Source organism: Crotalus tigris, unplaced genomic scaffold (genome assembly GCF_016545835.1).
Source record: "Crotalus tigris isolate CLP2741 ecotype Arizona unplaced genomic scaffold, ASM1654583v1 scf7180000024370.6872682, whole genome shotgun sequence".
NCBI classification, from domain to species: domain Eukaryota; kingdom Metazoa; phylum Chordata; class Lepidosauria; order Squamata; family Viperidae; genus Crotalus; species Crotalus tigris.
The window spans coordinates 4,015,759-4,041,493 of NW_024100540.1; the positions used below are offsets into that span (position 1 = coordinate 4,015,759).

At 38.4% G+C, this 25,735-nt stretch overlaps 1 long non-coding RNA gene across 1 annotated transcript; it reads left to right on the forward strand.

The window, feature by feature from the left end:
- The first annotated feature begins 2,194 nt into the window (after nt 1-2,194).
- LOC120301206 lies at nt 2,195-25,735 on the forward strand. Its single transcript, XR_005554829.1, has 4 exons — nt 2,195-2,395; nt 16,920-16,967; nt 17,343-17,465; nt 20,059-25,735. It is a non-coding gene; the product is annotated as an uncharacterized LOC120301206 (long non-coding RNA).

The following is a 25,735-nucleotide window of genomic DNA, read 5'->3' on the forward strand; positions in this document are numbered from 1 at the left end:
CTTTCCAGCTCCCTACCATAAAGCCTGCTTAAGTTTGTTTGCTTTGCGGTTGTCCAGGCCGAAGCTTATACCAGGATGGAGGACAGCAGACAATCTCAGGCATTTCCCTGTGTCTGCGTACATGTGTAATGTGAGTCTGTTACTGCAGGATGTCTGGCAGCCTGGAATGGAGCAATAACTAAAAGGCTTTATTTTATTCTTATTCTCAACATGTTGTTATTGGCAGATAAAAATTCTACTGCAAACTACTGTATCTTCAAAGTTGTTTTAAGAAATTGAAAAACAGAAGGAGAAACTTCCTTGTTGATTTTTTTTAGGTGGGTATTTAGTTTGACAAACATCTGATTTAAATGTTGAGCTTCTGTTTGGTGTCTAAAGATATAAAATTACTTCATAAGGGATAGCTATGGACAATTGATTTTATGATGTGTTTGGGTAGAATATGGTAATATGGAAGCATAAACAATTGCCAATCAATTTGTATTATATACATCCATTATATAATTTCACAATCATGTCCAGCTTGCAAGAACAAGCTGATGTTAGGGTGGAGACTATTGATATTCTGATGAACTTAAGTGGTGTTTTTTTTTCTTTTTTTTAATCCTAGATCAGGGGTGTCAAACTCAATTTCACTGAGGGCCGCATCAGCATTGCGGTTGCCCTGGGGGGGCCGGGTGGGTGTGGCCAGAGTGGGTGCAGCCTGCTGGGTGGGTGTGAATGGATGTGACCTACTGGGTGGGCATGGCCAGTTCTACATCATTCGCGTCAAGCGGGCCTACATCATTCGCCTATGGGGGCCTGGGCAGGAGTGGGACAGATCTGACGGTCTCTGGCAGAAGGGAGTGGGACCGGGGCAAGTGCCAAGATGGCCACCACAAAATTGTACATTGGCTCCCAGCTGGCCTGGGTCAGGGCCAAGGCAGCGGGGGTCATTCCCTCCCTGTTTCCAGAATGGCTTTGCGGGCCACATAAAACCACTTCGTGGGCCGCATCTGGCCCCTGGGCCTTGTGTTTGACATGTCTGTCCTAGATAGACAACACCAGCACAACTCAGAGAGAAAAAAAGATGGAATTGGGGAGCATTTTGAGAGAAACAAAATCTAAATCTGCTCTAAGAGATGTTTACTTCAGCTTAGTCAAGAAAGCTAAGCTTATGCTCACACTGGCCTTTTTGTCATCTGCAAAGAAGTAGGCAGCACCCTCCTACAACAGATTGACTTAGTGCATAGTGTTACTAACATTAGTTAGTGTTAACATTTCCATTAGGGCATTCTCTATTTACAGTGCTCAAAACCAGGTAATTATCTAGCATTTTATCTTTCATGTGACAACAAATTGAAGGGCTTCTTCTTTCAGAAGGGATTGTTGAAGAAATGCTCATGGTACAAAATAACAGAGGTGGCTAGGAATCAGAAAAATTGTGAAAGAGAGCTTAAGCAAGAAGGCAAAGCATGGAAAGCAATAACATAGTCTCTAAAAGAACAGGTGGCCGGCCAGAATCAAAAGGATTTGCAGATTATCTGGGGGGGGGGCAGACAGTAGTATTAGAGGAAAGAAGGGAATGCATTGAGTGGACAGGAAAATAGCCCTGAAGATCTCGTGCCAACAAAAAGGAGAAGAAATGCTGCAGCCGAGAGGAGGGGCAGACGCTGTAAAGGAGTTAGGAGACGGCATGAAAACAGAAGTACTAGAAAAGCCTGTCATTTGTTGAGCAAAATAATATTCCAGAGGAAAATATTGGTGGAGAAATGATTTCCAGGAGATTTGCGATGCATTTCATGCAACATTTTATTTCCTCACCCCCTTATTTTACACAATTCCTTATGCCAGAAAAAAATCACACAAGCATAGGAAAGATTAAGACTTTCCGAGACTTCAGAATATGATGCATGCATAACACCTGATGTTCTGCAGAAACCGTGTTTCGTTCAAGGGGGGGGGCTTAGAATAGAACCTGAATCCTGTGCAAATGAGAAGAGGGGAGATTTCCCCCCAGAAGAAAAAGCATTTAGCTTTCTCAGCTTGTGACTCAGAGCCATTGCATGACTTGGTCCATCTTGAGCTGTACTCTCTGAAAGACTAGAGGCCCATGCCCTCATTTTCCTCCCCATTAATTCCATCTTATCCTCCTCTAATCTTCTCTGAAAGAGTCAGGAGAGCCCACAGGTGACCAGGAACAAAACAGCCCCCCCCCTTCCTTCTGCCTAGCCTCCTTCCCACACTTATCAGGGAGTCTGCTCAAGGGCAGCAATGCCACTCTGCCTGTTGCTTTCCGGGTAGCCCACTAATACCCCTGGTTTGGTAATGGAGGAAGAACCATGTGCACCACCTTCTTGGCCATCACAACTCTAATACTGCTGCTACGTCGATACTTCTTCAACAAAGTTGAACCGTAGGTCTCTTCCTCTTACTATAGAGAAGCAGTTTTAGCAGCTTTTCCAGCAATGAGCCTATGGGTGGGTGGTATCTGCTCCTTAGTCATAGAGCTATAGTTTGTGTGTATTGTTGTTGTTTTGTTGTTGACTGTTGGAAAGTGGATCTTGAGACATCAAAATGGCTCTTTCATCTTTTTGCTCAGATTTATAATCTAACTCCTGAGATTAGGTTGTTTTGGTTTTTTTCTTTATCTCTAGTATCAGTGCATATGCTACGCAAACAAATTTATTTCAGTGAGCAGGACTTAAGAATTTGCATAGAAATGATTCTACAAGAGAATTTCAGGATGGCTGTCTAGTAACCTATCAGAAACAGAATCCTAGTATATTTGGAGTGACCCTGCTCAGTGTAGAACACGAGAAGGCAGCTTTTTTTTTTTTAAATGTATAATAATGTTCTTACATTTCTTAACTAGTCTTCCAAGTGATATTCACCCTGTTGATCCAGAGCTGAATTATCAATCACTGTAAATCCTCCCCCCCCCCCACACACACACAAAATTCAGGGTTTTGTTAGGAATAATTCCCATCCCAAGAAGAATTAAGATATTGTTTAAGATGAATTCTGGAACAATAAGATGCATTAATGCTTGTTTGATGCTTGATCAAGCCATGTTTTGGCCTTCCTTTACTTAATAATTTTCTGAGATTAGACTGAGCAGAGAAGGTGGGACTGAATGGCAGAGTCTGTATATGGAATCTTGTGGCAAATATTGAATTATAGCGTGTATGAGATGAAATGCAGTGCAGGGTTTTCCTTCTGTGCCAAAACATCAAGCAGAAACTTTTAGATCCCAGTAAAGATACTGAGATTTAGAGTTCCTTGTCATACCACAGGAACACATCCTAAAATGGGCTTCCACATTCAGCTGTTACTTTCTAAAATGCCTTTGTTGTTGGCAGTGATTAACTCTGCTGTAGGAAATGTGGTTTATTTATTTCCTTTGTTTTCACTGCATTCATTTGGTTGTGATGGTACTGTACAATATTTCAGTCCTGTTGAAACCCAAATCTTAATCTCTAATAGTTGGGAGAAAAGATAGTACCAGTTAGCAATTGGAAAAAAGAAAAATGAAAGAAGGAAATATAGCAACAGTAATGGTTTTAAGATAAATTAATCCTTCCTTTTTGACCTTTATTTTATATTGCTCTGATATGTGGTTTCAAATATCAAGATTTTACATTCAATTATTATTTATATGGCATTAATTGCAGAAACTGAAAATAACTTCCCAATCAACTACTGTTTTATAATATGCAAATATTTGAATGCGCCCACATGATCCATAATTACTAAAACCTTTAAAAAAAATAAAGAGTGGGAAAAGATAGCAGACAATGGTGAGGTTATGATATGAGAGATCTAGATTTTGGGGAAAGAAGTTTTTTGTTTTTTTTTACTGCAAGCTCTTTTAGTGCCAAATTGATACAGACAGTGGACAATCGTAACGGCATTTACAGTAGGCTGTATGCAAATGAAAACCAATCCTGCTTTCCAAGTAGGTTGTGTGGTGTGTGGATTTTGCAGGTCAGATTCCAGTTACAGTTTAAATATCTCTTTGAAACAACTTAGATGGGTGTGGAGGATGCCTATTACTTATGCCAAATAACTATAGAGAATAAGGAAGATGTTCTTGACAGAGATATGCAGGATCTATTGCCTGGGTAAAAGGACTTAAGCACATTTTAAGTACAGAACGTCCAGATAATGTTTGGAAGCAACTCATACAGACTCTTTGCTGATTCACTGACCTATTATGAAGCCGGAGAGATTGCAGCACAATCAGGCCTATAAGATTCTGTAATTAGAGTCAATCTAAATAAAATTAGTTTTAGCCTTTCTTGGAGCTGAATTTTTGATCTGGTTCTCCTACTGGAGCTGACAATGACTGATTAAAAGAACCAAACTTAGCTGAGTTCTCTAAATTAAATTAGAGAAAATTAAAATACACACCCGACATAATTATCTAAATTATTAGGCTTCTGAATTCAATAGTACTTACTCCCTCTAAAACTTGTAAATAATTTTTCCTTCTCTTCCTTGTTATTTCAATGCATCTCAACAATCCAGAATACAGCTCTGGCCACAAGGCACCTTTGCAAGCAGAACTAATCTCTGCAAACAGAAGCCTTCCCTCTGAGATAGCTTTGGGTTACAGATGTGCAAAGCTATTTTTCAACTGAAAAATAATTGACACTTAAAGATTCACATTATTTCAGCCAATTAGAGTCCAAAATTGGGTATAGTTATCCTTGGTTATATAGATGAGGCGATAGCAAGTCCTTTTCAAAGCAAATTGAAGTGCACTGACAAATAGTGTTTGTAGATTAACCAGCAAGTATCTGGAGTTTTCATTCTGCATAGATCTGCAAAATTGCTCAAGTAGTGGTTATCAGCATTCCTTGCCATGGGTAATTAGGTAACAATGGTTTTTGCTCTGCTAAAGAATGGGGTGTCAATTGTTGTTAGCATACAATGTTTACATTTTAATGGTTCAATTTTAAAAAGGGAAATTAGAGAGGAACAGAGTAGTCCCTTAAGAATTTGGAAGTCCTATAAAGTGCACAGTGGAGGATCTCATTTGAGGTTGCCACTCTTCTTCCTCCATTATAAGGAGGCATCCTGCATAGTTTATCTCTATACTATTCTTTTAACAGCCCAGCCTATAGCATGTATGAGAGAGAGACTCTGTGTGTGTGTGTGTGTGTGTGTGTGTGTGTGTGTGTGAGAGAGAGAGAGAGAGAGAGAGAGAGAGAGAGAGAGAGAGAGAGAGAGAGAGAGAGAGAGAGAGAGACGAAAGATGGCAGTGGGCTTTAGGTCAATGGAATGAGAAGGAGATGGAGTTGGAACTGGGTAGTGCTGGAAAATCAGGTAGTCATGATAGCCTTTGAACAAATTCCTTACGTCGGTCCAAATCTCTTTATTGTGGCTAGGTCATATTCACACTAAAGAAAAAGTGTGTGCATATGTGGGGAATCTGGTCTGTTTCCCCTTCTGGTGTTTTGATGCATGTGTTTGATACTAGTGAATATATAATCCTATATTACTGGCTAGCAATAAATAATAAATCTCATCAATAAATAAGCAAGCCTGATCATATATGATTATATGGAGTCTTTGGTGCTCTCTGAATGTGGTTGTTTGCTTGCAGACATGTCATTACCCAGTTAAGTAACATTATCAATCCTAGCACTGATAGGCGCTAGCAGTGGCTAGCACTAATAATGTTACCTAGATAGATAATGAAATGTCTGCAAGCAAACAACCAAGCTTAGAGGGCGCCAAGGATTCCCCAATACAACCCTGACTTACATATATTCTCTTCTATTGGATATATTTGGTTAGTATTTGGATAGGAAACTATGAGGAAATGCCAGGCTGCCTACTCCTGGGAGTTGTAAAAACAACCCAGAAAAACCAGCTGCATATACAATATGTTCGCCAAGGCATATAGACTTTATTCGATCTGTCCGCATAAATCTCAAAGACTCAAGCTTAACTGAAGGGATGCTTTTTTTTTTTTTAGTCACACAAAACTAAGACTCACAAAATAGCCAAGCACATATTTTTCTACTGTAATGTTTAGATCCAACTTGGGTAGTTAATTTATGGTTCAGTGTTTGATGCAAAGCTACCGAGTTGAATTAATTTAATAAACAATGGTTATCTTAATCATCCATGAGCAATGATTGTCCAACCTTTTCTTAAAATCTTACAGAGATGAAAGACCCATTAACCACTATAAGCAGTCTGGTCCATTGTTTTATAGCTCTTTGCATCAGGAAGTTTTTCCTTATATTTAAATGAGACATATTAGTAAATATGTGTTGCATTAACAAGAGGTTGCTACTAGAATACAATCCAAATATACTCTTCACCCTTAACTTACTGAATAGCCTGAGCCCTAATGATCTTCTGCAGCAACTCTGTAGGAAATACAATATGTGACCAGTACAAGATATGCGTTGTGCTTAGCTAGAACCTCCCCTCCATCTTCCTTTCTCCTACTAGCTTTCATTTTGATATTTGGGGAATATTTGTTAAAACATTAAGTGATTTAATCCCATCTTCCTATCCTAACACACAAGGGGAGAGAGAGAGAGAGAGAGAGAGAGAGATGTGTGCTATCCAGAAAACACCATGTTGGTTAACATTTCTGATTAAGCAGTAAGTAAAATAATAGGTAATCAACAGAAATTATGTGACTGAATCCATCTTTGCTATATTGTCCATCCCATTTCCTTTCGCTGTTTTAAGAGCTTTTCTCTCTTTGATCTTAATAATAATAATAATAATAATAATAAAGTTGGCAGGGACCTTGGAGGTCATCTAGTCCAACCCTCTGCTCAGCCAGGAAACCCTACACCACTTCAGACAAATGGCTGACCAGTCTCTTCTTAAAAAGTTCCAGGGTTGGAGCATTCACTGCTTCTGGAGGCAGGTTGTTCCACTGGTTAATTGTTCTAATTGTCAGGAAGTTTCTCCTTAGTTCTAGGTTGCTTCTCTCCTTGATTAGTTTCCACCCATTGCTTCTTGTCCTGCCTTCCAGTGCTTTGGAGAATAGCTTGACTCCCTCTTCTTGTAAATATGGAGTTAAATAATCCCTCTCTCTGGGCAGAAATCTGAATTAAGGCACCTCAACAGGCAGCTAACATCTCTTTGAGCATATCCAGTGAAGGGGAAACTGCCATTTCTCTGGCTAATTGGTTCCATTCTTAAACTGTTCTTAATGTTAGAAAGCTTTTGTCAAACATTCAGTTGGAATTGAAACTCCAACCCATCATGTAACTTCCTGTAATCTAGAATGAAAAAGAACCTTCAGTGCGAAGAAGATCATTTTCCTACCTATAGAAATCTTGAAAAGAAGATACTGAAAGTTTCTCCTCATTATCAGTCAGATGAATAGTACACTTTCATTCATGGAAAATTTTTAAAATTATTTTGGATTTCAATCCAGACATTGATATCCTTTGAAAGAACAGATCACGAATAAATCTCGTCATTATGACTGTAAATATGTGTGTCATGCAGTCAGTCATGGGCACTATGTCTAGTGTTTTCTATATGATTTTTGCATTATTCACAAATATTTACAGATTGCACACATGGATTGAATTTTATACATTTAGTGCAGTTAATTTCCAGCTGCAAAAAGGGAAGGTTATGAAGGTTATATGGTGTAAATTTGTCATTAATAATCAAGAACTTCTTGAAAGAAAAGACCCGAGGGAATGTTTCTATTTTTGATGAATTACAGTGCATCTTCATAAGTTGCTAGCAAAATTGCCTCTTTTAAATTTCAGGATTATGTACTCAGTTCTGTCTGCACAGATTTTCTTTCTAGATGAACTGCTAAGAACATAACAGGAAAGGAAACGAATGTTAGCATGAATGATAATGCTCAAAATAAAGGAAGCTGACTGACTGACCCACCAAACAGTGCTACCTATTGTCATACATAATGATTCAATACCTGCTTTTCTTCCTTCTCTGTGCAGATAAAATGTCTACTTTTAAAATATAATTATTTTTTTTATTTGAAACCAGATATTAGCTGTCTCTAGTAGTAACTCATGTGTTGACTGCTTATCTGTCAGTTTCCTTCCTTAGGTTGATAAACATGTCCTAAATCCATCTCTAGCTTCTGACAAGAAATTCTCACTATTTATTTTATTCATTTTCACATCCTAGTGAGGCTTTCAATGTGCCATCTGCTTGCCTCATTCACAGAATTTTATAGGGAATTCAGACATTGCCACTTTCCACTAGTAACTCTCTAATGTATTCTCTCTCACCCATTTTCTTTCCATGGAACAATGTATCCAAAATTGAACAGTTGAACACGTTCTTTTGCTCCTGCTGGGAAGCACTTAAAAAAAATTCTCACATTTGTACAATATTTTGTTCAACATAAAGAAAACAGTTATATTTTATGTTTATGGGCAAACAGTCAAGCCCATATTAGAATGGTTTGAAAATCCATCCTCGTTCAACTGGCTATGGAGATGGGAGTGGGGGACATGCTGAATGGGTCCTTCTTCCTAAATAGGCATTTTCGGTCAGTGGAACAAAGGAGAGGTTGAGCTGTCAGGCATTCTGATTTGGGATGTGAACGAGTTTGGCTCTTTCTCCCTTACTGTTTAATGTAGACCACTGGATAGCCATTGGGACAGGTCATCAGAAAGAGAGGTAACATTAATATTTGGATTCAGTTATACAGCTGTTCAGGGCTTTTTTTTTTCTCATAGAACGCCCAGAACGGAGTTCCGGCACCTTTTTGGGATGGAACCTTGTAGGGTAGGCAAGATGGGTTGTATGACATGTGTGAGTTCCGACACCTTTTTTTTTTTTTTAACAAAAAAAGCACTTACCTTGGGTCAATCAGCAGCTGCTGATTGTTCTGTTAATGTTCTGATGCCTAGAAACTGTTAGGGCCTGGATGTGGAGAAACGGGTTGATCCTTCATCCCAGCAAGGCAATGGTAGGGGATAGGGAAGGTGAAGCAAGTCAACAATCAAGGATGTCCTTAGACTCAGCAACATCTGCTGGAAGAGCAGAAGGAGACCGTGGGAGCTTTGCTGATGGTGGGTCCCACCCTTATCCCTTCCAATCTGCACTGGACTGTTGCAGTTCATTCAACATGGGGCTAACCTTATAGTTGGTTCAAAATGCAGCAGCCCAGCTGCTTGACTAGATTTACCCAGGAGCTGTACTGGCTGATATAAATTCAAGATCCTGGTTGTTACCATGAAAGCTCTCTATTATTTTGGTGCTGGGTAGCTCTAAAACAGGGGTGTCAAGCTCGCAACATCACATGATATGTCGTGACATATCACGACTTTTTTGCCATTGCAATGGGGTGGGCGCAGTTTCACTATGATGCATCTGGCCCACAGGCCAGCAGTTTGACACCCCTCCTCTAAAACTACTTGATCTGGGTGGAATCTGCCCATCCTGTGAGATCTATGAGGGAAAGCATCTTTCAGGTCCCATCTCTGAATATATGTTGGCATCAGGATCTCAAGATTCTTGTCCCCCTCCCACCTTCCTATGGAATAATATTCCCCTAAGATAACAATAGTGCCTCCTTATGTTTCTGAAGATGTCTGTTGACCTGGCTCTTCCATAGGATTTGGAGATGGAAAGGAATTGTGAAGAGTGTGATGCTAGTTATTGGTAAGGGGTAGTTTAATATTTTATAATTTTTTGGTATTTATACCATTTTAATTACTGTATATAGGGATGGTAAATTTCTCAGAACCTTGTTTAATTGGAGCAAATTTTCCAATTCTAACAAATAAATTAGCAAAGAAACATTTGAAAAGAATAAAATTATTTCAGTACAACTTATTACAATAACTTAGGTTCAGATTTCTTTTTTCTGTTTTAAATCTAATATATATCTCTGGTCATGTGCAGAAATAAAGTCTACATACATAATACACACACATATGCCCATATACACATATCACACCATTCCTGTTGAGGATAGGCAACATTATGCAAAGCGCAGAAAAGGAATAAGAGCCATCCAAATGAATTAAAGTTGTAAGATAAGAAAAAGAAATAGATGCAATTAGTTTACACCAATCCCACTCACTCTATCTCTCCATAATTTATAATGTTGCTTCCAGAAATCCACACATGCTTTATACATTATCTTTGTCCTTTAAATCTAAATCCTCATTCATTTTCTCTGTGTCACCAAGCCACAGCATAGTTTCTTTAAAAAAAAAAAAAAAGTCATGTTTGGGCATATGCAAATCTATTTTCCTTTACTGAAATAAAAATCCAACTGTTTTCTGCCCAGTCTTAAAACTTTCCCAGAAGAACTAAGCAATTTACCTTCTTCTTGCCCTATCCATCCATTTCTTCTGTCTCAAAACCAGCAGGTGGCTCTTAAAAGAGATGCCGCTTTGCCAGATGCAGTACCAGCCAAAGACTTTGTTTCTTTTATGTGATAGCCTATGGGGAAATTAAATGCCATATCTCTGAAAGCAGACAGAGAAAAAAAGAGAATATACTGAGGGAAAACAACTTCAGAAAATGGATAGGACAGCATGGCATAAGAATTAAGGGTGAGATAAATATCATGGTGTCGGGATAAAATGCCTGTGAAGAACGACTTAAATTTGTCTGAAGTGCAGTCTGTACAACCAATTCTGAACTATCTGTACTATCATTTTTGGTGGGGTTCCAAATAACTTTGAAACATTTTTATTCAACACAGAATAATGTAAACAGTGCTAATTCTAAGAAAGATCTCAATATCTTTGGTCAGACAATACTTTTATTCAGCCCAGCCAATAGTGTGAGCATGTTTTAAAGATCTGTGGGTCTCTTAATCAAGCACAATGTTACATTAGACCATTTTTGGATATTACAGAATAAATGTAATCAGCAACATTTAATCTCTTAATTTTTTTATCTGCTGTGTTTTTACGATGGAATATTTTAATGCTTTTCAATGTTTTCATTTTGTAAGCTGCCCAGAGTCATTGGATACAAAATGGGTAGCAAATAAGTTTCATAAACAAACAAACAAACGGAGCTCTCTTACTATTCTGGTGGAATATTATGGCGAGTCCGAAACTTTCTGATTACCAACTAACAGGAACAGAAGTGCAGGAAAAAGAATATTAACTGCTCTCTACCTCTAAATTTAGGATTGGCCCAAATGTTTCAAGTATTTAAGGCATGGCAGAGTGTTGGGGATTCTTTAAATCATCAGTCCACTCCATCTTGCCATGTCTAATAATATTCCCTCAGGGAACTTTTAATTCATATGAGAAAGAGTCCCCCATAAAGACTGGCAAGGAGGAGAGAAGATCTGAACAGTAGATTTCCTTTCCACAGTGCAGAGATTTCCCTCTAACTGCTGTTAGGGAAATACTATATATCCCAAGGTCACTAAAACACTTTTCCAGGGGCTATCAAAATGTGCCTTAGACAGATAAATCACTCAGACATAAGAGGTAGATTTATAAAATCTTACTGCAATGATGAAGTCATACCACAACCATATTGGCAATGTTCCAGTTTATTAGAAAAATCTCTTTGGAATATGTATTTGGGGTGTTGTGGCTGATAATGCTGCAGCCAGCAGCCTCCATTGAAAAAACATTAAAAGGTCTTTTAACCAAATTCATTCATTAGATCAAAATGGATTTGTTCACAAGAGACTGATGCTGGATGAGCTAAATTTTGAATATATTGATAATATAAGTAAATAGATAAGGTGACCAACTTTTTTACAATGAGAAGGAGGACACAAATAAATTGAAGAAAAAAAAGTGAGTCTAATGCGTGCATGTGTGCCGTGTCATGTTTCGGTGAGAAATAAACAAAGCCACTTGCGTGCAGCGCACTCTTGCACGCAGTGCACTCTCTCCAAACAATGCTCCTGTGCGGAGCGCATGCGTCTCATAATCGCGTCTCGCCGCACTATACCAAGCCTTGACAAATCGTCATGTCAAATACAAATACGTCACATCACATGCAACAGATTGGATCGGTATCAATCGAATACGGAGATTTACAGATTAGTCTTCAAATATTGAAAAGGAGGACATGTAGGAGGACACTTTTCAAGAGAGGACAGAACATACAAAAGAAGGATTGTCCTCCCTAAAGGAAGACAATTGGTCACCTTAAAATAGATAATATAAATAAAAAGCAAGAAATTAACTATGATTTCTCTTTATACAGAAGAAGCATTTGATAATTTAGAATGGCGTTTCAGTGATTCCAAAGAAGATGAAATGTGGTTTGAATATAAAGCATGAAAAATAAGAAACCAAGATACTGGAAAATGGAGTTTTGTCAGAAAAATATATATAACGAATAGAGGAAACATGTCTGCCCCTTTCTTTCTTTATTTCTACTGGTATTGGAACCATTTCCAAGGAAGGCATACCAAGAAAATAAAATTTTAATAACTGAATTGGCAAATGAAGAACATGAACTAAAGTCACCCGCAAAGAATACTGAACTTATAGTTACTCATCCAAAGAGTTATCTAGAATTAATAATGGAACATATATAGGAGTACAGTTCAGTGTCAGGATATTGGATTAATAAGATTCAAATCATATGGAATTTATCTGAAGAAAAAAAATACAATAACTGCAGCAAATTACAGGTTTAATATCATTGATGAAAAGACAAGTTCAGGGAAATTTGAGGGAGGGGGCAGTCCAGAAATGCAAACTAATAAACAAATATTTACTTTACAAAAACAGCAATGACTTTTTTCAGAATAATTATTCACAGTCTTGGAAAAGCATGATGGTGGCTATTTTAAGATGGAGAAATCTATCTATTTTTAGGAAGAACTGCAGGGGTAAAAAATGAACATTTTATCAAGAATTGAAGACAAGGTATTAAATGGATGGCAGAAAAATAATAACTTTATATAGTCCAATAAAAGACTGAAAATCAAGCAGAACAGTACATATTATAGAGACAGCAAACATTAAGGCATTTCTTGAAGCAGATATTTCATCAAATATCACAAGAATGTAAACAGATGAGGAAGAGAAAAGCAGGACTTAACAGATTTGGTCAGCATTATTTTTTCAAAATACAATTACTATTTTACAAGTGAGTTTGTCAAGAAAAAACAGAACTACTTGTCTTTTATTTGTTATATCACATGTTAAATTATAATTCCTACCTTAAACTAGTCAAATCTAGGTGTGAAAAAGCAGGTTTACAGATGTGAATTGTAGTTTATTTTAAATATTCCCCATGGCCTTTAGGAAATCAATAATTTTTCCTTAAGTGGGATGATATTTTGGATTGAGATAACATCAAGACTGGAGAGGCTAAAAAGCAAGAGAACATTTTTAGTCACAAAGTACAAACCAATTCCAATCAAAATATCAGCAGGAATTTATTCTGGTTAGAGAACTATTTTTTTTTTCTTCCATTCAGTTGTGTCCAATTCTCAAAGACTGCCTGGACACATCTCTGCAGTTTTTTTTGGCAAGATGTTCAGAAGTGGTTTGCCACTACCTCCTTCCTAGGGCTGAGACAAAGTGACTAGCTTTGTACCCAGGATGGGACTAGAACTCATGGTCTCCTGTTTTCTAGCCTGATACCACTCACCAAACTGGCTCTCTAGAGAACAATACAATTAGACAATTAGACATCAAAATAACCTTCTCAACAAATGTCAGATTTGTCCCTATAGGATCCAAAAAGATCTTGATAGACTTGAACAATGGGCCCTATCTAACAAAATGATATTTAATGTTGAGAAAAGCAAGGTTTTACACCTGGGCAGAAAAAAACCAAAGGTAAAGTATAGATTAGGCAAAATCTGGCTCAAAAACAATAACTGTGAGAGGGACCTTAGACTCCTAGTGGACAATCACTTGACTATGAGCCAGCAGCGTGCAGCCGCCGCCAAAAAAGCTAATACAATCCTTGGTTGTATAAACAGAGGCATAGAATCAAAATCACGTGAAGTATTAGTACCGCTTTATAAAGTCTTATTAAGGCCACATCTGGAATACTGCATCCAGTTTTGATCACCACATTACAAAAAAGATGTTGAGATGTTGAAAAAAAGTGCAAAGAAGAGCAAATAAGATGATTAAAGGCCTGGAGACTAAAACATATGAAGGATGGTTGCAGGATTTAGGAATGGCCAGTCTAAAGAAAAGAAGGACTAGAGGGGACATAATAGCAGTATTCCAATATCTGAGAGGCTGCCACAAAAGGAGGGGGTCAATTTATTTTCCAAAGCACCAAAAGGCAAGACGAGAAACAATGGATGGAAACTCATCAAGGAGAGAAGCAACCTGGAATTAAGGAGAAACTTCCTAACAGTGAGGACAATTAACCAGTGGAACAGCTTGCCTTCAGATATTGTGGGTGCTTCATCACTCGAGGTTTTTAAGAAGAGACTGGACAACCACTTGTCTGAAATGATATAGGGACTCTTGCTTGAGCAGGGGGCTGGACTAGAAGACCTCCAAGGTCCCTTCCAGCTCTATTCTGATTGAAGTCAGTCAATGTTATCAAACCAAATGAGAGCCTGAGCATGAGAAAATGGATTGTGGCCACAGCACAACTTTGTAAGCACTCGCCCCATTGTGCCTCTGATCCTGATTCCTATGTAATTCCATTCTAACTGGTCAAAACTAAAAAAAAAAAAAATCTTATCCAGCATACTATCTGATCATTCCTGGTGCCTGATCACAACCCCTTCAGATTGCGAAGTACAGTAGTCCTCAACTTATAACAGTGACTACTCAAAGTTACAACGGCACTGAAAAAAGTGACTTATGACCATTTTTCACAGGACCATTGCAGCATCCCCCTGGTCACATGATCAAAATTCAGATGCTTGGCAACTGACCCACATTGATGACAATTGCAGACTCCATGTGATCCCCTTTTGTGACCTTCAGACAAGCAAAGTCAATGGGGAAGCCAGATTTATTTAACAGCTGTGCTACTAACTTATCAACGGCAGTGATTCACTTAACAATTGTGGCAAGAAAGGTGGTAAAATGGGGCAAAACTCACTTAACAAACATCTCACTTAGCAACAGAAATTTTGGGCTCAGTTGTGACTGTAAGTCGAGGACTACCTGTATGCCCGACATACTTTAAACCCCAATGCGCAATTTCCCCATTGTATCGCTTGCCTTCTCCAAATCCGAAACAACACATTCTGCAAAGTGGTACCTGTTGAGTCCTCGGTGAATGGCAATGACGGCGCGAGACATTCTGTGGTTTCAGGAACTCTTTATTGCTCTTCAGTAGCCCCCGTTACAACTCTGAGCAGCACAAGCCTCTCAGCCTCTCTTAAAGACAAATCCCGGGCCAAAAAGCAACATTTAGGCGCGCGGCGTGCCTCGCGCATGCGCACAAGCGCCAGCCAGTCTGGTCCCGGGCAGCTTGCAACTGCCCGGGACCATTGCAACGTCCCGAGCCTGCCTCTGCAAGCTCAGGACACAACAGTACCCGTGTGCTTGTGACCCCTGAGCTAGCAGAGGACACTGCTCTGCCCAAGCTAACCAGCAACTGAACACAAAAATACAAGCTTTTCAGCATTCACACTCTACTCTAATTGGCCATCCCTGCATTTCTTACCAGTCCTTAGAACTGCAAATCCGTTGTGTATACACAACGCGGCTCCTCTTCCTTCCTTTACAAATAGATGTTTAGTGGCACACTTCCCCCACCTCTTTTTTTTTTTTAAGGGTGGACTTGTGTAACCTAGTGATTTCCTCCTGGTGAGATGATCTGGATTGTTTTCAAAAGAAGACTGATTTTGATTCTGTACTCTGTCCCTAGAACAATTTTCATTTGTTCAATCTATTCAGAATTCCCACTTCTTCCTTTGAATGGCAGTGAATGATAAGGAAACTGCATCTTTCCATAGTGCCGATCTTGAGAACAACAACGACAGGTAGTCCTTGACTTACAACAGTAAATTTAGTGATTGTTTGAAGTTACAGTGGTACTGAAAAAAGTAACTTAAGACTGTTTTTCACCGATATGACCATTGCAGCTGTCTCACTTAGCAACAAAAATGTTGGGCTCAATTGTGGTGGTAAGTCGAGGACTACCTGTATAGTTTAAAGGTGGCATAAAGGATTTAGTCTGTTCCCTCTGTGTTACTCCTGAAATTGGGAGCTCAGGACCATTCACAGACCCCCTGAAAGTAAGTCCTTCCATCAGTGTTCTCAATATTAGTGGGTCTTAACAAAATTAGCTATTGTTAGTTTGCTCTTTGGTTATATTGTTTTCCTCTTTTAATCTTCTTACTGAAAGAGTGCAATGTAAGCTGCTCAGAGATCTTCTGGATTGGAGCACATAAACCGAAATAATAAACGGTGATGCTTGCTGTCTCTTAATCTGCACCAGTGAAAAGTCAAGGAGTGTTCTCCTTCATCTATTGATAATACAATGAGATCCCTTTGACAAAGGAAGGCAAATGTTGCTTCCAGAGAGTTTGAATTTCAATTCCTACCAGTCCTGTATCAGCATCATTACTGGTAAAGGATTGTGAAAGTTCTTAGTCCCAAAATCTAGAAGGCAGTAAGTCTCTCCCTGACCTACAAAAATCTGAAACTAACCAAGGTTCTCAGATGCAAAGTATATTGTAAATTCTACCTTTCCCTTTCAGTCTTATCTAGCAAAAGCTGCTTTATGCTCTCACTTTGTATGTAATGATCTACAAAAACTGTATCAGCCAATGAGCTAGGATCCTGATAACAAACACAAATATTTTAGCACAGGATATGGTAGGCAGGATTGTATGCACTACCAGCAGCGTAGAATGATGGTAGCGTCTGATGTCATCTTATTGGGAGCTGCCCAGAGTTGTTTGAAAGATGGGTAACTATACAAATGTTTTAAATGAATAAATAAAATAATTAAATGCCAAACACGAGGAAAGGCTGCTGCTGTTCTTATTGCTGTCCAAAATAAATAAACTCTCTTCCTTTTCCAAATTTCAGAGAAAAAACAGAAGAAACAAAGGAGGCTGAATCGGATTCCTCTGAAAGGTAACACAGTACATTTATATAAATGTCATTCATTTCAATAAAGTTTTCATAGCAGAAACTCCTGACTGGGTTACATCGAGACTTTAAATCATAATCCATCACTGTGGCCATTCCTATTTAGACCCATAGAATTAAACATAAAGCTTGCTGCAATTTTCCTACCTCGAAGCAAGCGCTATTTGGTTTAATAGGACCTATTTCCCAGAAGATTCTAACAGAATTATGCAGGTAATTACAGAACTGGAATGATTTACCAGTATTAAGTTGCCAGTAGTCTAATTTCAAACAACCCTGAAAGTCAGAAAGGGCCTATCTTAAATATCCTGTTGCAATGAATTTACAGTAAGCTGTATTGTGTTTTGTATTCCTCTACAGAGAAGCAGGAAATTAAACTCTGGCCCTGCAGGAAGTATAGATGCAAATGGAAAAGAAACATGTTTTCCTGTATTATAGTATCACCTGGCGGAAAATTCACAATATGTTATTGATTATATCATGGTAAGTGCATGGACAGAGAATAGGTGGCACTTCTGGAATAATAGTTTTTAGGCATGTCACTCAAAAGACAATGACCTCATTCACATATGTGCTAAGTCATAATGTGATTTATTTGGCTTTGGATTAAGATTTTGAATGAATCCTACCATTGATGTGTGGATTGCTTGTGGTTTGCCATGTTGTATGAACCCAACTAACTGTGGTTTAACAATAAACTATCATTAAGAAATGTGTGTAAGGCGTGAACTCAGTGTATAGTAATTGCATCTTTTCTCACATGGTGCAGATAAAAGGAAAATGTACAAAAATTACCAATGACAGATTACATTGTTTAGTCATCCTGAAAAATTCTGTAAATGAAGCAATAAATCAATGAAAGGCCAAGAGCCTCCATCCTTATCCATGAAGGATATACTGCAATGGAATGTGCAAATGACACAATATACAATGATATTATCTGCATGATGATATCATGTTACCACATCAAGATGTGCAAGATGGAATCAAAGCTAAAGGAATCCAGATAACTAGAAAGTTTTCTGTTCCTCATTTGTTAAATTTGCATGCTGTCCATCTCATAAAGTGACTATTAGCTTCTTTAGCCCACATTTCCCCACCAAATCAGGCTAAATAGTATATACTAATATTTATTTGCCAAATTATAGTCACCCATCTCACAAAACAAGTAGTGTTTACTAATCAGTAGTGATACCCTATTTTATTAGTCAGCATCACAATTCCATGATGAGACACAGCAAATTTTTAACCAATTTTGGAACAGAAAGGACAATTTTCTGTCCTTGTTTTTTCAAAGGCAGAGATCACAACCCAATGGCAAAACAAGTGGGGAATGCCAACAGGACCATAACCCAAATGGGACTACTGAGGAACATGAACCCCCCCCCCAATCTGTGTTGCTAGAATTTTTTTTTTAACTGAAGAATAGCATATACACTTAGAAATACGGGGATCCTAACAAATAAATTAGTTCTGAAAAACTCAGTGCTGTTTACAGAGTTAAAGCATTAAAACACACACATATGCCGGGACAGGAGCCAGTTTTAAAATAAAGTGCTTTGGGGCATTTTTCCAGGATTCATTTTCAGTTTTTTGCTCTTGCTACAGTTTTGATGATGCTCCAATAATCTATGGTGATCCAAGGTTGCATCTTCTGTAAAAGGTTCTGTCTTTGAAAACAGACAGATTTTTTTTAAAAAAAACTACAGGTAATCCTCCGCTTATGACACAATGAGCCCAATATTACTGCTGCTAAGTGAAACATTTGTTAAGTGAATTTTGACCCATTTTATGACCTTTCTTGCCACAGTTGCTAAGTGTATCCCTGCAGTTGTTCAGGTAGTAACCTGGTTGTTAAGTGAATCTGGCCTCCCCATTGACTTTGCTTGTCAGAAGGTGGAAAAAAGTGATCAGGCAACTCCAGGATACTGCAACTGTCATAGATAAGAACCAATTGCCAAGCACCCCAGTTTTGATCATGTGGCCATGGGGATGCTGTAATGGTTGTAAGTGTGAAAAACAGTCATGTCACTTTTTTTTCACTACTGTTGTAACTTTGAAAGGTCACTAAACGAACTATTGTAAATCAAGGACTACATGCACTATTTCTCTTTCCTTGAGCCATCCATTTGACAAACGAACAGCTCACCAGTGGATGGTTCACTCATTCATTATGTCCCTTCAGGTAGAATAGTTTCACCCCAGCTTTGAAATAGCTCAGAGGAGTAAGTGCTGCAAAGGACTACCACTCCATTTACCTGGGGCCAACTGAAAAAACAAAGGCTCAGCATTTCAACAGTCTATCAGTGGATTGATTAACCACACTCTGCTCCAAAAGAAAAAAAAGCCCAGTGGAAGAATGGGAATCTCAGGGAAAGAAAACCAATATTATTTTAATAAGTTGGTTTTGGACAGTTTCAGACTAGGAACTGTTCACATATAAGGCAAGCATGGTACTTAGCATGCTGTTGAAACACACTTGGAGTAACAGATTCATCAGAAATTAGGCAGCCATTTTTGACCAAAGGCAGTGTAGAGACTTTCATTTTAAAGCTGATTGCTCTGCCAGCATCCAGTTTATCCCCCTTGGAAAGTGACCTCTGAATGGGATGGAATTCAGCAGCCCAAGAAAAGGGTGGGGCCCAGAGGGGAAGCAGCATTCTTGCAGCACTGCACACTAGCCAATCACAGCCAAGATAGTTGCAGACAATCCAGTGAGACACAACTAGACAAATGATTGGTTATCTCACATTTGTTGGGAAGTGGAAAGCCCTGGCTTTGAGGCAATGAAAGGAAAACAGGGCGGAGGTTGCATTTGCTGCAGCCTGGGGTGGGATGAGGTTGAGAATGACAGCATATATTTTTGCCTCCAAAAACAGCAGGTGGGGGTTGAACTCATGCTGGGGCATGCGGGAAGTATGACATTTGCCCCTGTCACGCCTACTGTATCAAAACCTGAGCTGGTCTCAACAAACATTATGCTTTATACCAGGCAGAGAATCTAGCCAGGAAAAAAAAATCACAAGAATGTGTTTTAAAAACTATTCGTAACCATGGCCATTGTTTTCCAATAAAGTTCAGGAAAGAAGAAATGAAGTCACTGCGCCTTTAAGATGCAAGACAGAAAGAAAGAAGCCACAAGTGACAAGAAAAGGCAGCATTAAGATCTCCTGCAGAAACATGCTGTTGCAAAAGTAATGGGAAGAGATACCCTGGAGGAAACATTTTCCACTGCCCTAAATTGAGAAAATTACATGTGTTGTGGTTTTAATTTTTTTCCCAAGATGTAAATCCCTAAAGAAATAAATAGTCCCATGAGCCCAGCAAAAGTCAAAACAGTTGAATTATTCTTGGATCAACAAAGAGTACAAGCTACCAGATGAAACAGAGGGTTTACTGGTGTGACTGGAGTTTTCAGTTACTCAACCATTTAACGGCATGTTCTTGGCACTAAGAGGTGTTTCAGCATTAATGTGAACGCATGTTGGGTACATAATACATATGAATTTGGAAGGGTTCACATATGAACTTGAAACAGTTCATTTGTCTTGCTGTCTTCCTGTACATGACAGTTTCTTCCTCCCATTGTATAGTATAAAGATACGTAGCTTACAAATTTGGGAGAAACAGCCAACTATATTTTACATAAAGGTAGGAGTGGCAGCTGAGGTACATTTCTTGGTGATTGGGTACATCTTATAGATTTTTTGAAATGGGGAAAAAATCAACTTGAAGTTTATGGTTTTGATGATTAGACAGGATAGTTTATAGAAGGAAGAGATATAAGAGATATAATTTTAGAGAGGGGGTCAGAATATAATTGTACTTATAACTGCTGTGAAGAATATTGGAATTACTTCTTTATACCTTTCTTTTTTCTACTTTCTTCTTTCAGGGTTTTTTTCTGTTGTTTTTCTTTTCTCCCCTCTGTTCTATCTAGTGTATATAAGTTCTTCTATTATTCTGAAGACATTTAATAAAAAATTAAGTATGAAAAAATGGAATGATGGCTGGGAAAAATAGTGTCATTAAAAATGCAGGCTGGGCAGGAAAGTAGTCAAAAGGCTCAGGCACTTAATCGTTAAATTCAACTGGGATGTTACATGCAATATCTATTTTGCTAGCTCTGAATCTCAGTTTCTTTATATATAGGAAACATATATCAGGCATAAGGAACCAGAATAATACTGTGAGCTGATCAATTAGTTCTCTTTTTGTTGCATGCCTATTTGCAGGAATCTGACTTCATTTTCTTGAGAACTGTCAGATAAGGCTTTAGGGTTTCTGGGGGCGAGAGGCAATATCTGCACCATTTCTTGCTGTGCAAGAATTCTAAGCTCAGCCCTTCTCCATGCTTCCTCCCAGTCTAGTTGGAGATTCCATCACAAACAATAAATACTGCTCCAACTTTCCCCAACCTAGGCTAGAGCACCTCCAGATGGTTGAAAGAGACCATCAGTTGATCAGATTCGAAGAATTAACCTCACTTTGTCTAATTTACTGCATTCTAGAAGTGATGTACCTACAATCCCAAGACAAGGCGGTCATGCTACCAGAAGTACTGGGAATTGTAGTTGCAACATAACTAGAGCTATCGGATGGAAGAAATGCAATTAGCAATATGACAATTCCAGTGTTTTGGGTGTTTTGAATGATGAGAAGGCTATTTTCCTACAACAGTGGAAATGAGGGGAGGGAAAGCTACCAAGACATCCAAAATGGGGATTTAAATAAATAGAGATGAACAGCTAAGTAGCACTCAGCTAATGCAACACAGATGTCCCACACTCAGCTGGAAAACAATTAACCCAGATATTTTACTGTGAACTCATTTGCTCATAGCCGCTGAAATATAAAGTCTAAGCAGCAGCTAGAAGAGCAAGACTACTCAGTAGTGGGGGTACTATTCGTGTTAGTTCACCATTTGCTTAAGAGAATGGAGGAACAAAAGTATCTTTAAGGAAGGCTTGAATTGTTTCTATTCAAGATTTATACAATGGAACTAAAGTTTCACAGATCCAGAAGATAGGTTAACTTTTGGAAGGAGTAAGCACATTCTGAATGTTGAGGGCATGTCATGAATAACAAAATGGTATCAAGGGGCTGATCTTTTCCTAAAAGGGTTGTCAACTGCAAAGCAACCATCTGCCCAAAAGCAGGTAAATGAGGTTCCCCATCATCTTCTCTGGGCCCACTCCCCCACTAATGATATGGGACAATCCTGTATACTTTCTGCATTTTCTCTAAGTGTATAGACTGCACTCCGTACAATCACATTCCTGTAATCCTAGAGTCTACTGCATTTGTTCTCGGCACACCAACTTATTTATTTTTAATTAAAAGATTTTTTTTTAAGATCAAAGGGAGCAATAACTCTGGCAGGAAAATGACCCTGAGTACCACATTGCCTCTGCATTGTTTGTAGAGGTTGGAGAAAGTATTTGATCGTGGGGCAAAAGAGATTATAAATAGTAAATGACATTGACTCCAAGAGGTAGTTAATAAAAGCTTACATTTCAGTTCTTACATTTTCCTAACTTTTCCTTTAACTCAGGATTTTTTTTTTTTTTTTTTGAAAAAAAAACAACCTTAATGACTAGCAAGTTCTTGTAATAAGATTTTCTTGCTCCTCTAGGAACATTTCATTAAGTCTTTACAACTCTCATTCCATATCCTTAATGAGATTTTTTGGTCTGGAAATAATGTCTGTCATCAAAATCACTACTCTGTTGGGACCTTCTTCATTTCTGTAGCTGATTACTAGCAAACAGAGAGAGGGGAGGCCACAGAAGGAACACTAATTAAAGAGAGACTGGGAATAGGGAACAGAAGCTGAAAAGGCTGAAGAAAGAGAAATTGTATAAAGTAGAAGTATGATTGGTCAACTCTGGACAATGGAAGCTTATAAATACCCTTTGGAAAAGTTTGGTAAAGTCTAAGAGAAGTACTTTGTACCATATCTTTTGTAACATATTTCCCACTTTCCTCTATGTTGCAGCTTTATCATATTTTAAAACACAGCACTGATGTCCCATTACATTTGGACAAATTTGATTATTATCAGTAAAATGTTTTTATGACTTCATGCTAGTCAATTCAAATGTGTGTGTATGTATGTATATATACACACACACACACACACACACACTTATGCAAGATAGCTGTGGCAATATGCGAGAAACTGGTTTCCTTTATCCATAATTAAATGAATTCTTCTGAAATTAAGGAAGACATTTGGTGTTAAATGGGAAGATATATTTTAACCATGTTTATTTTTTAAACAATTAAACATTATTGTTTAGAAAAGCACAGTTCCCTAATTCAGATGTGGCAAAACAAATGTGCCATAGCATTTACAAAGAAGAACCTCAAAGTTGTACTTCTTTGGCATTTAATATTTTGGGGGGCAGTTCTGAACATAGGTTATTCCCTGGGCTCATCACCATTTTTAATCCCAATTCCAAGATGGTTTACATGTCATTTCTTGAGCTGACATCTGGTTATCTAACTGCTGCTAAGGCAAATGGAAGGCAGTTCAAGGTGACCTAGCAGGAAAGTGGAATTTTCTGAGACAATCTATGGAGACATTCTGTGTCACTTTGCAGAATTGTCTTCCAAAGGTCAAAGAGCTGCTGAGCTCCAATGGCTAGCTGCAGGTCCATTTCCTCTCATCTGGTGATTGAGCTCCTTGTCTCTGTCTATAGCCACAGAACTACTGGGGCAGTCTCCTTCTTTTCTTTTCTTTTTTTTTTTTTTTTTGTGGTATACTGGGAAAGAAGATTTACCACATGGGAAATCAAAATTTGGTCCCTCCATGAAGCTGTTATTCCCACCAGTAAGGAGTTAGCACGACTTCACCAGCAACTTTTACTTATCTTACAGTTCTGCTTATTTATTCCCAAAAAACTAGTATAATATATTAAGGATTTCATTTCTCATTTCTCTCTCTTTCTCATACATGGATACTAATTAGAAAAGGTACAAGAACACAGCTGCAAGAAAATTCCAGAATCTACACTGGAGTAATATCCTGACTTACCAAACTCAATTTCTCCAGATAGCTTAATAGTAAGCAAGTGGTCCAACACCAAAGACTTTGCCCAGAATCAACTGGAACGAATTGAGAAGTGGGTGCAGAAAGCTAGTGATATCTCCTTTCTTTTGAAATGGATAGAAAATGAAAAGTAGTTGTGGGAAAACTGCTCCACGTGTGTGAGCAGGGGGAAAGAGTAAAGGGGCAGGGATGGAGTACTTTTCTCTCCTGTTTTTTTCTTTGATCCCATCCTGGCAGTTTTCTGGAGAGCATGACTGATATCTGTAAGAGAGTGCAGCAACTTTATGAGCCCTATTTCTGAGGCATGGAATAACTGTGGGGGATAACAGTTGCCAAAATGGCTTTTTTCCTTCTACCTTGAGGATAAGAGAAAATCTCTGCAGTGGGGCTGTCTTAATGATAGCTTTTTAATTGGGACATGGAATATACAGTAATTGGATGGTCTTGACTTCAAACATTGATGGTATATATATATAAATGGACATATCAAGTATATTCTACTTAAAATAGTACCTTAAAAGAGTACATAAAGCTCTAACAATTTATCTTCAGTCCAGTTCTACCTCCAGGTACCATATTTTTTTATCCAAGAATTGATAATACTATACAGAATAATCCATTTTTTTGAAATGAAACATCCCATTATTTGATTAAGAGACAACATTCTGCTCATAGTATTCCATGGAAGAAGATCCGCTGGGAAAACTGCCCTGGCTGACCTAATAGTGGGTGGATTTGCTCTTTTGAACAAGGATTTCTGGCCCGCCCCTGGCCTTTACTGTCTGGAGTTAAATTTGTGTTTGTCCCAGAAGGTTCTTGATGAGTGGGAATGGGCAACTCTCCATTCTGCTATTTTCTCATCACCCAAAAACCACAGCTAGTTTTTATGAGAAAAAAAAACACACAAAATTGATGTTGATTATATTGGACCAATAGGCCTCAGAGAAGGAACTGCTGGTTTCTTTCCAAGTTCTTGTTTTGACAACCATTGGGTCTGCTTCGATTTTGGGACACTCTATCACCAAGCAACTCTATGTAGTTGAACCCTTAGCTGGAAAACCTTCACTGGAAATAAGGATGATCTTGACTCCAGCCTACATTTCTCATTATCTGTACTGTAGAGTCAAACATGACATAGATTTGTATCTTCTGACATTTCAAGGCAATGGTGTAAGAGTAAGAGTTGAAGATTTCTTGGGTAAGAGGCCTCAGGATGGGGCCTAAGGTGCTTTTATTTCCCAGTTTTTCTGCCCACTCCCCCTTCCTACCACTGGTTTTCTTATTAAATGTGCATAGGAAGTATGAATGAACAAGAGCAGGATTTTCATTCTCTTTTTCCATTAACTTTTTAAAAGGCTTGGGTGCATTGCAGGAAAAATCTGTACTTATACCCAGCATCTTTGTATCCCCAGAGAATCTCTAGGGAAAAAGAGGCAATTCATAGTTACATATCTGCTTGAACATTTGTGTGATTGCTGTTTTATCTGAACAAAAAAGAAAGCCTCGATTCTGAATTTGTGAGTTCTTCGGACTGAAGTGCGATGTTAGCAATATGATTGACTCAGAACTTGCCTTGCAGTCAGTTGGAAGCAGGCTCTTTGTATACTTTATATTCTGTATCTGTTTTTTTGTGCTGGACAGATTTATTGATGTGCTGGCTGTCCAATGTGAAATAAATCTTGGAAGTCTCCATAGAGGA